General features: G+C 41.9%; 1 protein-coding gene across 1 annotated transcript in view; it reads left to right on the forward strand.

Moving 5' to 3' along the window:
* Positions 1 to 17,680, forward strand: part of LOC125021068 (polypeptide N-acetylgalactosaminyltransferase 10-like) — a 94,244-nt gene that overhangs the window by 13,058 nt on the left and 63,506 nt on the right. Inside the window, exon 2 of the mRNA XM_047606888.1 lies at positions 16,231 to 16,332. The gene's annotated coding sequence lies outside the window, so the exon portion shown is untranslated. The remainder of the gene's footprint in view (positions 1 to 16,230; positions 16,333 to 17,680) is intronic.

Raw genomic sequence — 17,680 nt, forward strand, 5'->3', positions numbered from 1 at the left:
CAAAGGAAATATGGTTTAATCTTGTCTTATGAAAGATTTTCATTGGCATTGAGGGATATAAAACAATGCAAAAAGATAGGTTCTTTGTATGGGAGCAGGATGAAAATAATCCACGAATGCTGGGATTATTTTCTGAGCGCTGGAAACTGATGCAATGTAGGAAAAGTCCGGCACTCTGGATGGATTTTAAACAATTTCCTTTTGCAGATCTGATTTGGATAAGCCGTTTTCAGTATAACTTTGAAGTAAAGTAACGTGTGTTGTGTAACAGATTCGACAAGCATCTCTAATACGCTGCCTGGTCAAAAAAGTGGATTTAACTTTTGGATAAGTACTGCATGGGCAATTATCTTTCAGCTATTTAACTCCAACTGATGTAATGAGTAGCTTCTCATTCCTTAAACAACCATGTTGAAAGACACATCCCGTGGTCGTTGATGTAAGTCTTTGTTTTTGAGAAGGGTCAAATCATTGCTCTGCATCAAGCAGAGAAAGGTGCTGTAGAGGTTGATAGGTAAAGACAATTCTATAGTGTAATTGCAGTTTATATAGCATTTAATGATGGGACAAAGCCCATGTTTCAATCTGAACGGACCAGTTTTTCCTTCTTCACCCTCACGATTACTCAGGTCAGGTCAGTTCACCGAAGTTAAGGAGATTTCTTAAGATACGTGGCCCGACTGTTACTGTTTGAATCGTAATGAAACCATAGGCTAGATTTATATACGCCTTCAGCACCATTTAAATGTTATAAGGTTGTTTAATGTCAGGTTCATGCAGATTAATGGCTTTTGTTTTCTCTGCAGTGATGCAGATGGATCGTTTTATTTTTGCTGTGGGAAAGGATGATGAAACTCTTCTGTCTGACTTTAACATAAATAACGCAAACGACTTGGGATCGGCGTTCAATAAATAGTCCGGTGAAGCTTTTAAAGCCTGTCAGGTGATGATTCACCTCCTCGTCCTTTTCTGAAGCTACAGTGTGTTGAATTGTAAATCAGATATACGGTTACCCTGATGACTTTTCTTTTTCCCACATTACAGTTGTTTGTGATGTTTTGCTAACGATGCTTGTGCCAGAAGCAGCTGCGTGCTCTCTTTATACTGGCGTAATTGTCATATTTTGGCACTAATTTATATAGAAATGGTGAATGTCAACCTTTTAGGAAATGTGACTAACAGTTATTTGGTGAGTCACTTGTGCAGCTGCTGGTGGAAATGTGATTTGCTGTAGTTGTTCTCCGACACGAATGCGTGACTGACACATGTGAACTAAGCTCATGACGAATAATGTCACGCTGTGGGGGAAAATAACTCCCCTCCTTAGCTGTCGTACATTTCCAATATTCTGCCGCTGAAGAGATTCCAGGTGCCAACAGTGTCGTCAAGTTTGTAATTGTACTGGCAGCAGTTTCAGCTTGGAGAATAATCTAGGAAAATAGACAAAAGGCACCTTTTTGAACAGGTTCGCTGATATTGAGTCTTGTCTGCAGGAAGAGGGTTAAAGAGGGTCATCGAGCGACTGCCGTTGACTCTTGGATGTTGGAGAAGGAAGAGAAGAGCTCTCAGCGGCTTTTGAAGTTATGCTCTTACAGGTATTAGTTGATTTTGTTTTGAGCTGTTGAGCCACTGTAACACGCTGTTATTCCTGGATTCTGAAGCAGAATCTCTTCTGTGAAACCGTGCCGTAGCCTCCTTTGCCAAACCAAATATTAGGATAGCAGATGATCATTTTATAATTTTGAAAAGCTTAACTGTTCTGCATGCATGAGTGCAAGACTTCCCCAAGACTTACTAATCAGTGTTTTACCATGTTATTTGAACCATAAGTTTACCCAAAGCACAAAAAAGCCAAAGTTGTCTCTATTCAGGTCTTCACAATTAAACCTCAATTAAACTTCATTTATGCCCAAACCTGGGACCCTCCCCGGCATCTCTAACCACAACTCCACAGCTTGTGTAGTGTTATACTGTATATTTAACTGGGGATTTGTAGCTTTCATTTGAAAAAAAAAAAATCTTTCAAAGTCAGTCATGTGCTTGCAAAAAGAGATCAAAGGTTGACTGCATTAACTGAAGTCTGAAGCTAAGTCTTCTAATATTTATTAGTCTCAAGTTTTATCCAAATAATTGCCTTAGGAAGCCTGTGAGATGTGGTTGCCAAACTATAAAAGCGAGTAAGCTGACTAATGAGCTCCTAGTTGTTAGAAAGCAAACCGAAAAAAAAAACATTTTTACTGGCGCAAATTGCGATTCATGTCCTTTAGCAGGCCGCACATGCGCAAGTGGTTCCCAAAGAATGCCCCCATAGTCTAAAGATGACACAGAATGTGACTATGTGGTGGCGGAGTCCTGCGTCTGTGTGTAAAAGGCACCAGAGCCGAGGACAGAAATATAAAGTGATCTTTGAAGCATTGCCTCTTGGAAAGTTGTTAAACTGTTACACAATATGTACTGCAGAATTAACCGAACTGCACGAACAGAAATAAACGATGCAGCGGAGTGAGCTTTAAATGATCTAGACTCTGTAACAATTGTAGCATATTTACAGCTTACACAGTTGTTCCCAAAACCGTGTGCTGTGGTTTTTAACATTGACCTTAGAAATTAGTTTTCACTCGCAAACTACATGCTAATACTGTTAGCATTAGTAGACGTTTTTCCTCCAGTAACAACAACAGACATTCGTGACAAGTTGCTCGTGTTTAGCAGCTTCTGACTTCAACTCAGTGCTGTTGCAACAACAACAAAGCTGTAATTAACATCAACAAAGAGACTTGAGGTAAAGTTTGCGCAGTGGTTTATTAAAAAAACATATTAAAGTGTGATTATTTGCTCTCAGTCTGGAGCTTTGCGTGTTGCGCGTGTAAAAACCACCAGAGGTACGACGGGACTGGAAACACAAACTGATTTGTTTGAAGCATTGTGGCTTCTTTTGGTATCCTAATCTTGAATCTGATTCCCCATCTCTGCTCCTATTGTTGAGTCTCTTTATTGCTCAGTTGAACTGGAGCTTGTCATTAGTCTCAGTAGCCGGCAGTGATGTGTGTGGCGTGCTGAAACGCTTTGGTATGTGTACAGCTTGTTATTCTATTATGAACCAGCCAGTGAATACGGGTCTTTCCAACAGTTCACAAAGCTCCCTACTTTGTCTCGCATTATACTCTCTTGGGCGCTTGTCTGTTGAACCCCGAGCTATCATCCGGCAGCCTGATTGTCCCTTTACTGACAAATGTTGATAATTACATTCCAGTGGAGCTGTAAAAGCTCTCCCCGCTGAGCCCCATTGATTCTCTCTTCCTAACCAGTGATCGGAAGGAACGCGGCGCCTCGGGCTCCCTGGCTCCCCACGGCACGGTGAATCTTGGCGCGACGTGACGAGGAGATGCTCAGAAGGATGCTGGCGGGATTAAGCCACCGAGATAACTGATTTGATGATCATTATGTAAGCCGCATCTGTCCTCTGTCCCCTCCGTGGCACCTGGCCTCCCACGCTGCGACGCGGCCGAACCCGGCGCCGGCATGAGGAGCTCAGGCTCCGAGCTGCTTGCTGAGAGGAAGACGAATGACGGTGGGACGGAGGGAGAGTTGAACACAAACCCTGACTTTTAGTCGCAAAAAACACGACGCAGATAATGGGAGGAACGGGAAGAACACCTTGTTTGCTGGGTGATTCAGATGCAGCGTGTCACTGGAGGCGTTAATTGCCATACCCAGGGATAACCTATAAACCTATGCGCGCCCGAGGGTCCTTTTGCAATGAATACGAGGATCATCGAATCTCAGTGTCTCGCATGAACATCACCAGGAGACGCTCTCTGAGCCGACGGCGTCACGGCTGGAACGTTTAATGGTTACTGTGCGCTATTGTCGTCCTTCCTCTCCCTCAGACGTCAGCTTATCTGTATGGATGTTTGAGGCTCAGTCAAGAGTCACGGCCATGTCAGCAATTTACCACCTGAGCCTCCTAAACATCCATCACACTGTGTTTCCTTTCAAAATCGAAGTGCGTCTTAAACGCTCCCGCTCGGTGTTGACTTTACTGCTTACAGCAATCTTAAACATCTGCCCAAGCTCCAGTTTTGGCACAACTGTGTTCCTTTAGTGTTTATCAAAATGTCCACTTTTACTTTTTTTTTTTTCTTGTATTGACTATAGGGCTGGGCGATATGGCCCAAAATCAGTATCACAATATATTGAGCAGTTCACCTCGATATTGATAAATGGACGATAACCACCACCGCCCCTTGTGCAAAATAAAAAAAAAAAATTCTTTGAATACCGCCAACAACAGTGTTTTTGCACAACATACATTTTACGTTTTTCTGAGCAGCATCCTCCCTGTTAAAACCAAAATACTGCCACACGATTGAAAACGCATTTCTCTTTGGAATAAGCTGCTGCTTTTCCTCCTCCTCCTCGACTAGGTCCACCTCCGCCGCCGGCGCTGCAGCTGCCGCTTCGACGTTTAAACGCTCCTCTGTTTCGTCACCGTCTCTTCCCCTTCTTCTTACAGACTGGATGGGGCGGAGTCACGTGACTACATACGCTGTACTACGTGTGCGGCGTCTTAAAAGACATGAACACAGCCAAAAGGCAAAAAACACTTTTCTTTTCTTTTATGTTCAAATACTGAATATACCGACATGATACCGAAATGAAAATGAATTCGGTTATCGTCGTAAATTTAGGTATCGGTAAATTTTCGGTTTATCGCCCAGGCCTAATTGACTATAAAGAGTATGTGCTTTTGCCCATCTTTTCCAGAATACGTAGTGCTTTCAATATCTGAGATTTATTTACAATTTACTGCATGTAAGAATATAAGAATGTAATACTCTTCCGGGAAATGACCGTAATGACACCATATTAGGCGCAAAGAGCATCATTTCTGACTCATCCGGTTCTAAATGATTAATTAAGAGATATTATATTTGCAATTTCCCAATACTTAAGAAGTAAGTGTGTGGATGGATTAGACAAAGATAAATGTGCTGCTAAACAAAGTCTCACAAATCTTGATAAAGCATTTGATGGCACGCTTGCCTTTTGTGTAAGTCTGGCTTCGAGGGATGGATAGATCCTGCAAGGGGTGAAGCTGTAAACACAGCTTGAATGTTTCAAATTGCCAGTTTTGTTTTGCATCTGTATGTAATTCATTCAAGACCTTAGGACAACGATGTTCCTGCAGAAGGCAGAGAAGCAGCCATCTGTCGTATTCTTTGTCCAGTCCTCTGGGCCTGGGTATCTCTGGTTGCAGCGTAGCTGTGGCTAATGACTCCTGTAGGGAGATGAGAGTCATTATGGCAGTGCTGCTGGGTTCCTCTTCCGGGGGGGGTCTCAGCGCCTCAACCTCTGCCTGGAGATCTTCCACTTCATCTACAAAGAGCGGGAGCAAAGGGGACGGGCGAAAGTTTGGAAGAGAGGCTGCGCATGTGATGGGACAGAATGCAGACGCCGCTGTGTTAGAGTCTGGCTTGGATGCGTTCAGACCATTTTAATTCTCCATTCCTGGCGGGTCATAGCATTCACAGGCAGTCCAGGGCAGCACATTTTCTTTTGTGTGCTGTTTGTGTTGGTCGAAGCCGCTGACGTGTGTGGAAGTGAAGATGATCATTGATTCACACAAAGAAAGAATGGTTTGCATTTTATTCTCCTTATTGCGCACAAAGTTTAGCTTATTATTATCCCCTGCTGGGTGGATTTACTAGACACAGATGGCTTAGCTGTAAGAGGAGACACTGCTTAGGTGTTTTGCGTCATAAAAGGAGACCTTTCACTATTTTTGTGTGGCAGGAATGTGGGTAGATATGGTCAATGGTCATCTTTTTGACTTTCTTAGCTGTGGGAAATTAGCCAATCATATGATTAATCCCTGGTTTGTGAATGCTATAAGAGTTGTGTCTTTGAGATTGTCCTTGTTACCTTGTGTGTTACGGTGTTGTAATAATCTCCTGTTTTATACAATATATTCTAATACTTTAATTCTTTCAGTTTTGTGTGATTATTTATGCGTCCATCGCTCATCCTCACTCCAGACACAGCTACAACACATATCTAAATCTCTCCGCAGTAAATACTGTCCTCGTCTTCTCTGCCATCCACTGTTTCAATGTGCATTCTTAGTGAGTCACAGCGCTGGCTACACAGTCAGCCTAGCTATCGTACAGTCCTTCTAAATAATTAATATTCATTACTCATTCATTTTTCACTTTAATTCCAGACTTTTGTACATCATCAGGCTTTGTCTAGCGTATTTCCAAGTAACATACTCGGTATAACTCAGCTTTTCTGATCGTTGAGACAATATCAATAAACTGAGTAAGTTCCGCAGTGTAGCTGTCTTCACCTTATGTCAAAGTATTTTTTTTTTAACGTTTTCAGTTGGACTTCTTCATTGTTGGGGCATGGAGGGAGTAACATTGAGAGGGCAAAACTTTAAGCATGATGATGAATCCCACTGATGTGCAGCATTTCCGAATCCAGAATAGCTTATGACACCAAAGGATCCCGTTTGCCAGCCAACCTGTTCACAGGAGATGACATGACTCACCTCAGTTTTGCAGTTGAATCAACACTGTGTTGGATGTTTAACTGGAGGAGGTGTAGGCTGGCGCTGGGTACTAATATTTTTAGAAAGTGTGGATAGGTAGCATATGTTTCAGCAGGATATTGTTTTTTTTTTACCAAGAACATATAACATACAAACGAAAAGCCAATTTTAGAAATAAGAAATGAAGAAATAAAAGGCTGCCAATTTTAAAACAATGTTAACAAGGCATAGGGGATTCATTCATAGAAAACTGGAAGCAAGAATCTTAAGACACAGATCATTACAAGACGATCTTACTGTACAGAGAGAAAGTCAGAGCTTCCACCAAAAACAGCGGTAAGGTGGAGACCAATCATTTTTTCCAGAGGAAGAAGGTTAGATTTCTGTGACATCCACGTGTCAAGCAATGGGATACGCGGAATAGACCACCTCAGTAAGATGCAATGTTTGACGAGAAATAAAACTGTTAGCAGGGGTCTAGTGTCAGTATCCACACGATTATCAGACAGGCAATTTGACTCGCCTGTGAAGTGGCTGAGCAGAAGCAGAGGTGGAGGGGAGAGGGTGAGAGAGGAAAGGCAGGTAATTGTGTCTCGCGGGGTTGAGGATGATCTGCCTGTGATCTGACAAAACAGAAGGAGGAAGGAAGAAGGAACACAATAGTTTCCTCTTCTTGCCCTGAGCTACCATCTGCCCTCAGCAGGACGAGAGGCAACAGAGACAGAAAGTATTGACCCAAGGTGGTCTGACTCTTCCTCCTCAGAGAATAAATGCTCAGCTCTGTTCTGCTGGTAATACCAGTGCTTCTACTTCAAACGAAGACAGTCCTACATTACCCCAGAAACAAGAACAATCTCTATTTTTCTTTCTTTCTTCTTTCTCTCTCTTTCTTTTTTTTTTATTTTATTTTGTTAGTTTTTTTTTTTTTTTTTGCCAAGGAAATACAGTGGTCCATGAAATTCAGGCAGTAATAGCTAAAGACTTTTTTTTCTTCACCTCCCAAACTTTTTTTTTTTTTTCCTGAAGCCCTACAGACATTCTTACAAACTCAGGATATTTTTCTGCTTTTCATGTATGGGGATGTTGACTTCAGACAGTGTTCACATCCCTTTAAGTTTGGCACACTTTATTGTATTTTCTTGAGAATTTCATTATTGGGAAAAAAATATTCACATTTGTTTAAAAAAAAAAAAAAAAAAGGGTAAATAATCTGAGCATTGATTCTGTACTTCTCCTAGTCCATCAAGAGTGGCATCCCTCCATATCCTGAGCTGTAATTCTTGCCCGCTAACGTGGTCTTTCTCTGATGAGTAAGTATTGGGAGGACAAGTATTTTCCATGACTTGACGAACACAGTTTAATGAACGGGAAAGCGTTCCATCGCTTGTTTGAAGTCTTGGGCACGACTTCAGATCCCCACAGGAGGACTTTGACTTCCTGTTGGCTCAGTCGGCTCCTTGCAGCATGGTGTGTCTTCTGTCAGCAATGTGGTATAGGTTTGTTTTTTCTGTTAGAATTTCAGGGGTAAAAGACTAACACTAAATACTCAGAAACCCTGCCACAAATGGTTGATTGCAGTAGCCTTTCTGGCGTTTTCAATCTCTCTTTTCACCTGTGCACGCCTTCCGACACGCTGAATGAATACATTGTTGTGCCGTCGTGTTGACATAGGTTACAGTAGATGCTGGTGGTTTGCTGTTTGGATGTCTTTGTGACAAGCAATAGATTAAAGATCCACGTGTAGGAATGGCCCGTTCCATCACAGAACGGATGCGAGAGGAAAACCACAGGTGCCACCATTGTGTGCTCCACGTTCACACCTCAGGGCTTCATTCAAGCCTGAAAGCTGAATGTGTCAAGCAGCCGGCAAGAAAATGAATTTGTAAATGAGAAGAGGAGGGAAAAAAATGCTTTGTATTACAGAGTTCTTATTTTCTCCTTCCTTTCAGCAGCACCTTAAAGGTGATCATTCATGGGTGACAGCAATATTACCTGGGCACTGTACCTCTGGAAATGAAAGGCTGCACTGAAAGCATTCTGGTAGCTGGCTAGTATTCGCAGCTGGTTCCTGCTTTAGTGCAGGCCCCTGAATGCTGCCAAAGTAAAGCCAAGGACGGTGTTTTGTGCATTAAATAATGATAATAAAAAAGCTAAACTGAAATGATTAGGCTTTCAAAAAAGAGGAAGATTGCTCTTGGTACAAGACAGGTCAATCCATCCTCTGCAGCTGTGGATGGATATTGAAGAAACAGAATAAGAAGCAGAAGGGAAGCAGAGTTGCTGATGAAAAAATTAATGAAGGCTTGACATCTGTGCGTGAGTGACCGAACGTGCACGACTTCTGATGTCATCTTTTCCTCGGAGAGAATCAAAGGAACTGCGATGCGTGGCGTGTCTGTGCTGTTTCACTGTGTAATGTCCCACAACAGCTGCTGAGAGCCTAAAACCCACAGCAGCGGCAGCCTCAATCCTGCTCCCTGACCGAATAGCAAACATAATCTGCGGTTGGGCAGATTAGCAGAAGACCACAGCAGCATGGAAATGAGGTTAGGCAGCCAGCGGTTCTGAGACTCAGCATAATCTGCAAATCCCTCCATCGAGGTCAGTGGGAGGAAAAGCGATGGACCAGTGACTTTCAGTGCAACAAATAAAGTCCTAATTTAGTATTTGTATGAATATATGACTCAGAAATGCTCACCCATTTTGTCTTTCTTACATCAGTACGAAATATTGATATGTTTTGCTTGATAGTTGGGGACACAGTGGTGTAGGGATTGGTTCTGAAATCCAGGTTATCATCTGTGTGACTGAATGTGTATTTGCAGTGTTTCCCTCTGTGCTTTAGCTTCCTCCAACAACCCAAAGACATGCTTGTTGGGTTAATTGGTGATTCTACACTGGCTGTAGGCTTTTTGGCCATGCAGTTCTGATTGATTTGCCCCCCCCCCCAGTATAAATCATGATGGCACAGGAATCATCATCATCATGATGATAGCTGTGTAAACGTGTTGTCCACAGGGAGATTGTGGTGAGTGCCAGTCCGATGCTTTGTCAGTAATGGAATATAATATAAGAACAGACTGTACCTTGGAGCAACTGCCTGGCGGGTTAATGTGGAAATTGTAGCTTTTATGAGTTGAATCGGACCACCTGAATGCACCATCCATCAGAAGTCCAGTCCAAGGTATGGAAAATGTGGTGACGTCTGTGGCAGCTCCTCCAACTGCCACTGGTGGCTAACCACAATTTACTGTAGGTCCTAAACTCCACCTCCTCCATGTTATTGGATGGGACTTTGGTCAAACTAAATCACTATCGAGGATTGTTTCTGTCATTTTAGGTAGTTAATGTAATGCTGATGTATTTTCAAGTGTAAATTTGACGCTATAAAAACAGGATGTGACAACATGATAACTGACAATTGCCATTGACAACTGCTCCAGAAATCAGTCCCATAGGAAGGGGAGCATTAAGAGAAAAATTAATACATAAGTGCAGTGCATAGTCCAACATTTCTTTGTAACTGGTGGAGGTGGAGAGTGCAGTATCAGCCAACGCCCGTGAGTCTAGAGGTGTGGACACGTCATTGATAACGTGGCTCCAAACTCACAAGATGGCTCCACCACATCCCTGAAATTCTATAGCATGGACTCACCAAACTGACGCAAAGCTACCAAGGCCGATTGTGATGTTGTCTCATATTGCCTAAGTCAGGACCACTGTGTGCCACAGACTTAAAGAGTGGGAGTGGGGTCTTGGTGAAGCTTGCAAGCATTCAGCATTAAACAGGACATACCTCAAGATGTTGTGTCTGTGTAAGGAGACATTTCCTAAATTGAGACAGAGCTGATGTGTCATTTTAGGTCCATTAGAAGACGTTTCTGTGTCTTAGGAAAATACACACATTTGTTAACTGACGCGCCCAGTCTGTCTTTTATGAATCTGTGTGCAAACACTGACTGACATGTGGCCTTTTGTCACCAGTTAAATAGGCCACTAAAAGGCTACATTAAATTTAATGAGGGATCATGCTGCCAGGTGACGGGAGTTACATCCCCGTCCTTTCAGCGCCATCTCAGCTTTCACTCCGCCTCACTTTTGGTTTAACCAGAACGCGTTTCCTTTCGTTGGGTGTGTCACACTTTGAAACGTATTTGGAGGCCTCTCGGTTAATGTTAATGGGAGGCTGTTGGATGGAGACGATGTAGCCTGCAGAGCGTAGTGTCACTCCTTCAATGCCCTATCAGTGTGTTTGTGCTCTGTCTTGAATATTAATAGAGCAGAAAAGTGCCCGGAGTGGAATGAGTTTGTGGCAGCATGGAGCCTCAGATTTCTGATGATGGTGATTAGTAGAATGGAGGGAGGCAATATTCTGCTGTGTAGCGCAGCAGAGAAAGAGATGACTGTGTTTGGTACTACCTCATTTTCAGCTCCATTTCAATGCCTCATCCAGGCTGTGAGTGTGTGTTCCCCGGCAATAAATGTGCTTTCTCATGAGGTGGATGAAATGAAGCTAAAGTTATCTTGCAAATACTTTTTGCCTCACACCTACTACTCTTGTCATCACCCAAATTTAAAGATACCCTGTTGAGGTTTATTCCAAATAAATCATTTTGATATATTTAACCAGAACACGCAGTATAGATGCTGCGTGATATAGCATAGACTGTATATAAAGATGGACATCACCCTTACGTTTCCTGAGGAGCTTATTTTCAAATAACGAGTGCTCGCCACCGCCGCCATCTAGCCAAGGACTTACTCCACCCGACTCCAAAAACGGTTTGGTGGGTGACACTGAGGCAGACAGCTAGCAACCTGTGAGTTAACCACCTGTCACTTAACGCAGCCACGCCCCTAATTAGGCACACCTTTATTCATTTTAACCGGCTTACAGTTGTCACGAATGGAAAAAATTAGCTGTAAAGACTAAGGTGCCTCTGATGAATCAAGCACTTATCATTATTGGCTGATGTTCCACCTAATTAGTTTGATCCACAACACAGTCGTTAATGGCTGATCGTAAAAGCCAATCAGATGGAGCAGGAATGGAGCTAGTTTCCTGCCGCGCAGCAGCGCAGCAGAACATTGTGGCCCCAGGCCCACAGAAAAAGTTTTTTGATATTGCCATCTTGAACTTTTTTTGTGACTAATTGAACTTTTTCACACACGTGTTCCACTCTACTTTTTTCTATTTTGTAGTTTTAAAAAGGAGAGGAGGGGTACTTTTGTATGTTTTTATGTGTTATAAAAATGTGTACATCTGTTCTGCTTCTGTTAAATATCCAGTTTCAATACATTATAGTGTTTTTGTTTTACTTCGTACTGGAAACCAAAAAGAGACCAAAACTATTTTCTCTACCAAGTTGTAAGTTATTTCAGACTGCAAATTTAGCCCTTGAGTTTGCCACTTTTTTTTTTAATATATCTTATAAATGAGACTTTATAAATGACAAACATCTTTTGAGAATCAACTCACCCTCACCCTTCTAGCATATATCTAATGACTGCTTATCACAGCAGAGAGGCATGCAGTCAGCATCAAAAATCTTTTAACATGTTGCAGCAGATTCACAGATGAAACATTCACGCTTCAATCAATCCTGTATTAAACAAAGAAAAGCTGACGTTCATAGTGGGAATACTGAAAATTCAGCAGGTGTATAATACATATCCATCGGGCTGGGTATATGATGGGAAAACATCATGGTGGATATTATCTTTTGTTTCCACAATCACTACTTAAACAGTAGTAGTCACAGTTGTATTCTCTCACACTGAACTGAAGCTGGTAAGATCAAGGCCATACTCAGTGTTCTTCTATCATAAAGCTCTATGGTGAACGGCATGGATACATTTGTTTCTTTGCTGGTATTTCATGAACTTAGTGTCTGTCTGTGCTGCTTTATTTAAGATATATTGTCTATTCTACACCCGAGCCACTCTGCGGGTACAGGAACAAGATGGATGAGTGGAATAGCTTTAACCTTGCCAGGGACAGCTGTACCAGCCTGCTGGTCAGTAGGGTTGTGTGGTCCAGACTGAAATATCTGGATGGTGTGCCATGACATTGGAGTTCATCCCTCTGGATGAACAAATGAGGCAATTGCCTGACTTTTCTTACAGTGACATGACCGGGCCAGGCCAGATTTATCCAGGAATTTGTGATGTGAATTCAATCGGGATCTTTGCATCCTTATTTTAGATTTAACACACGTTTCTACCTCAGATTTCTCTTTCTCCAACAATCTGAATCTCTGCAGTAGCTTCAGATTGCTTTAACTTATCTTATCCTGCTTTCATTACACACACCTGATCACCCCTCCTACCCCATCCCCATCTGTTAAGATTATTCTCTCTTCTTCATACGCAATCGACTCGATTCCCTCCTCTCGTTTCAGTGCGCACCCACGTTCTGCTTCCACAAACTTAAAACATGTGCTCACATTAGCTGGCAACTTTTCCCTTTCTCCTTGTCTTGTGTTTCAAGGTCTTGTTGCGCAGCGAGAAAAGCCCCAGAGGAATATCACGACGACAAGCGCTGAAATTTTAATCAGGAGGAAATGGGGCGGCACAATTTTGCTTCCTTTTAGTATAAATTTGCACAGATGGACTCTTGCTGCTTGTCAGGTTTCCTGTGTGACGTACCGAGGGTATCTGACCGTGATAGGAGATGCGGGTTCAAAGGCGAGGGGAGGAAGAAGAGAAACAGAAGAAAAGAAGAGGCAAAGAGGGGGTAGGAAGGGCTGAATGGACTTTCATAATATGCACCTACAGACAAAGCAGAGGCCAGTCATTCATCACATGAACAGGCTGAAGGTTTTCTGTGTCGACTTGACCCACACAGTTGATTACTCTGTGGAGTGGAGTGAGGATGCAGAGGGGTACATAAGAGCTTTCAGTAGAAATAATTACATTTATCCTTTTAAACTGACATGAAGAGCTTGGAAGTATGAAGGTCGACTTTCACATAATCTGCCACAGCCAGTTCATGCAAGCATGTTTGCCAAACTCAAATTTTCGTCAGCCACTTGTAACGCTAGCATCTCCAATTTACACTCACTTCATTAGAAACACCAGTGAAAACGAATGCATTGCAATATAAACTGCAATTAGACTTGGGGTTATGAAGGCTGTGAAGGTTATGAAGGTTATGGTATTTGAAATTAGTGTTTAATTTTGTAGTATATTAGTAGTATTATTTTGTCAACCCCATTCTAGTTAGTGGGCGAGGCTATAAAACCAGAAAATCAACCCAGTTTAACTGCACCACAAACTACATCCAAGCTGAATTACCACCTTGCGCTGTTTCAGCATTGACTGAAAATTAGACCAGTCATAACGAGGGATTTAGTGCAGGACCATTAAACTGCAATGCACTCATTTCCACCTAATGTTTTGGCAAGTGAGTGCATCACCAGATTTTGATAGCATCTTTCCACATTACACTCTTGAGTTATTTATATTTGGCGCAGCGTTTTTCAATCCTTGTACTTATGAGACAGATATTACCATTTTCCACACCTGCAATTTGTTACTCAGCATAGTTCCCAAAGAAAACCTGCACTCCTGTTTGATTTAAGCATTCTGTATCTGTAAAAGAAGATTCTTCTGAACTTGTTAAAGTAGTTGCTCAGCATTTTTTACCTTTTGTACCCTGTAAGACAAAACCCAAAGGGGCTAAGTTAGTCAATTACTTCCTGCAATCTCACAAGCTCCATTGCTGTAGTAAGTAGGGCTCAAAGCTAGAGCATGATACCGAATGTAGAACAATATTTCCCCCTTTAGTCAAGAGTTAACCCATAAGTCGTTTTTAGCTGATGCAAGCACCTTAAAAAAGGTTCTGATGTGTTCATCCGACCCTTTTTGGTCCTGGTGTCATCCTAAGTCACATACACCTTAACCTGATGTAAATCTCTAAAAATGCCATCACTCTAAGGGTATATGGGTACTTACGCACCGAAAAACTACCTGCAACGAAGGCCTGCGTTGACGTCACTTGTGTTGTCCGAGTCCTGGTCCAATCTTAAATGAAGAAAATTTCCTTCCCTGCAGATTCATGAAGGTCCACCGTGCGACTGTATTAGGAAAATAACAGGGCTGTCCAAGTTAACGTAGTGTCTGGAGGGTAACTCGTACCCTGGCTCGAGAAGCTCCAACAGATGACGAAAACATGTATTCTCCACTTCAGAAATGTTCATGAAATGTTCATGAAATGGTCATCCAACGCCATAAATGCTGTTACCCTCTCTGGATCCGATCCAATCCGATCATTTTAAAAATGTCTGAATCGGCCCTGACACTGATGCCTGATGATCGTGAGATAAAGTTAGCATGTACAACTGCCGTCTTGGTGTGTCACTTCCCTAAAACGTGGATCTTCACTGTATATAAATATATGGCTAATAAGTTAGTATTCAAGGTCATGTTTCTCCAAGCCCTCCCGATTAATTGTTCATGTTGTTTCATACAGTCAGTTTGTATTTAAAGTGTTTAACTAATTGCTTCCTCCCCTTGAGCTAATTATTTCTCTATTGTGCTGTGATCCTGTAATTCACAGCGCGCGGTCGCTGAAAGTCACTCTGTGTGTAGAATGTCTAAGTGGAAGAACAAGCAGTCTCTGCCTTTGTATGCTGAGCTGCAGCATATATCCGTCTGCATGCGTGTGGTTGTGTATATAAAGCCTCTGCAGAGCTGTGTGTCATAGCATTGATATTCTCCTCACAGGGTTGTCAAGCATGAAATAGAAGAGTACACTTTCTGTGGATAAACTCTCGGCAGAACGGCGTTAGATAGTGAGAGCTGATGCTCAGGAGAAATCTCTTGGCTGACACGGATACCGATGGAGTGCAGGAAGAAAATCATTCTGATTATGTATGCAGCACTGTTGTATAACCCGCGCAACAGTGTTTAAAGGTGCACACTGCCAGATTTGCTAATTGTAGGTCATTTAACAAAAAGCTGTGTTTCTTTGACATTTGAAGTTGACGATTTGGGCTTGCGGTTGCTGAACCTCAGCAGGTTTGGGCTGGTAGGTTGTGTGCCACTGGGGAACAAACAGGTTTTGTTCTTTATTTTTCTTTTTTTTCCCCCATATCTTCCTGACAGACTACCAAATAGGTCTACTATCCAGGTGGGCATGCAAAGGACTTCTGCTAACAGGATAAAGTTATGTTTTTAGGGACATTGATAATCAGTCACAATTACTACTCTAGCATATTTTATTAGCTGTGTCCTCGTCATGTTAGGAAGAAAATTATAAGCAGCAGATTATACACTTTTTAAAGTTGAATGTGGACATTTTCAAACTGCATAGATGATAATTGTTTGTTTCAGTTTCTTAACTTACTGTACATAGCTCATGGATTTGTTTGTTAGTAATAACCTACTTGAATAACTCAGAAATTTCAGATTACCTAAATGTCATTGAAAGCATCAGTGAAAATTGTTTCTCTAAATGGATCATCCTCACACTATTTAAAATAGAGATCCATGGAAATCAGTCTGAAAACCTATGCAACCTAGGCACATATCACAAAGGGAAATACAGTATAATATGGGTAGTTTAGATTTATTTGACTACTTTGTTTGCGTCACTGATATGTTCCATTAAAATAGCATTCAGCGCATTAGGGACACTCATGACTGTCACTTTGTGTGCTTGTCTTTTCCCACAGGTGGTGAACCGTATGGGAAAGAAGCTCAGGTGGGACGTGATGGCGTGCGAAGAAAAGACTGGCACGACTATGAAGCAATCAAAAAAGACGCCTCTCGCTCCGGTAAGTCCAAAACTTCTCATGGCCTTTCTCATTGTCCCGCATGACGGATTCACTACATGCTCAATTTCACTGAAAAATCATAAAGAAAGATGCATTTATTTCCACAGTGGCTTCTTCTGCACGCAGCCTCCTATTCCATCTCTTCCATCTCTAATATTATTCATATAGGTGCTGGGCGGAGGGAGGGTAGATCTGAAACAGCCTCTATAAATACAGTTTATATCTTCTACAATAATCATCAACTGAGTTAAATCTTCTGTTCAGGGAAATCGAAAGCAATGTGAATTAGTCGGTTTACTCCTGCAATGAGCCGTTAAAGGCTAAAAATTATTTTCCGCACTCGTTGACTTTAGGAGGGAAAGAAGGTCATTCGTGCTCAATGAAACATGTATATCTGCAGATGATTAGGCGTGTTTTTGTTCTCTGGATATGCACAGGCCTCCGGTTCTCCTTTTATGAGCCTTCACAATATGAAACGATCTTTAGCAGTTCAGCCATTAAGAGTTCAATCATGAGGATGGATATGTTTGTTTGCTCTGCAGTACCAAACTTTTATTTATAGAGGTCGTAAAGAAATTTATTTTATTGAGGTTTGTTCTGCCTTAAAATGCGCAAATAACCAAGATGAGAAAAAAGAACTGTGCAGTTTACGACGGTAAGGAATGTTTTGTGTAATTGCAAAATTTAAATCCAGGTAGCTTTACATGTGGATTAGAAGGTTTTGATGCTCAGTGTGGTGGCTTCAGGCGTTGGCGTCTTGCCAGTACTTGACTCCAGCTAGTACTGATAAAAAAATGTAAAAAACTGGACTACAAGTGGAGGCATGCAAGACAGGGGTAGCCTAGTGAAGCCTCGGCAGGTAGCTAGAAGGGATAGAAGATTATTAGACATTATTAGTATCAGTGCCATTGTCAAACAGGCAATGTCCTATTGTTTTTAGCAATCCAAACACAATCGCGTAGTTTAATTGTGATGTCTACTGTCTCCGATTGGTAAAATACTGCAAGGCCGTCCGCCATACTCCAGACAGTTGATGGGAAACAATGCTTGAAAGAAATTACAGCCTGGCACTGATTGCAAATGGTGTAATTTTCATCTTGTTCAGTTGAACGCTCCTTGCGCTCCATGAATCCTTGTTAAATCACCTCAGTTGCAGAACGTGCCGTCATGCCATTAATATCGTTTAGAGGAATTTATAACATCGGAGGGTCATAAAAATTAGAACTGGCTCTCAGTCGGAACCAACTTAGCGTAGTTGATGATTGGAGCGTTGTAAACATGTTTATTTGTACTGTTACGTTGCACATTTTAACTTGAAGTTCTTTGGGAATAACTTTTTTTGGAGCTA

The sequence above is a fragment of the Mugil cephalus genome, chromosome 15, assembly GCF_022458985.1.
Source record: "Mugil cephalus isolate CIBA_MC_2020 chromosome 15, CIBA_Mcephalus_1.1, whole genome shotgun sequence".
Taxonomy (NCBI): domain Eukaryota; kingdom Metazoa; phylum Chordata; class Actinopteri; order Mugiliformes; family Mugilidae; genus Mugil; species Mugil cephalus.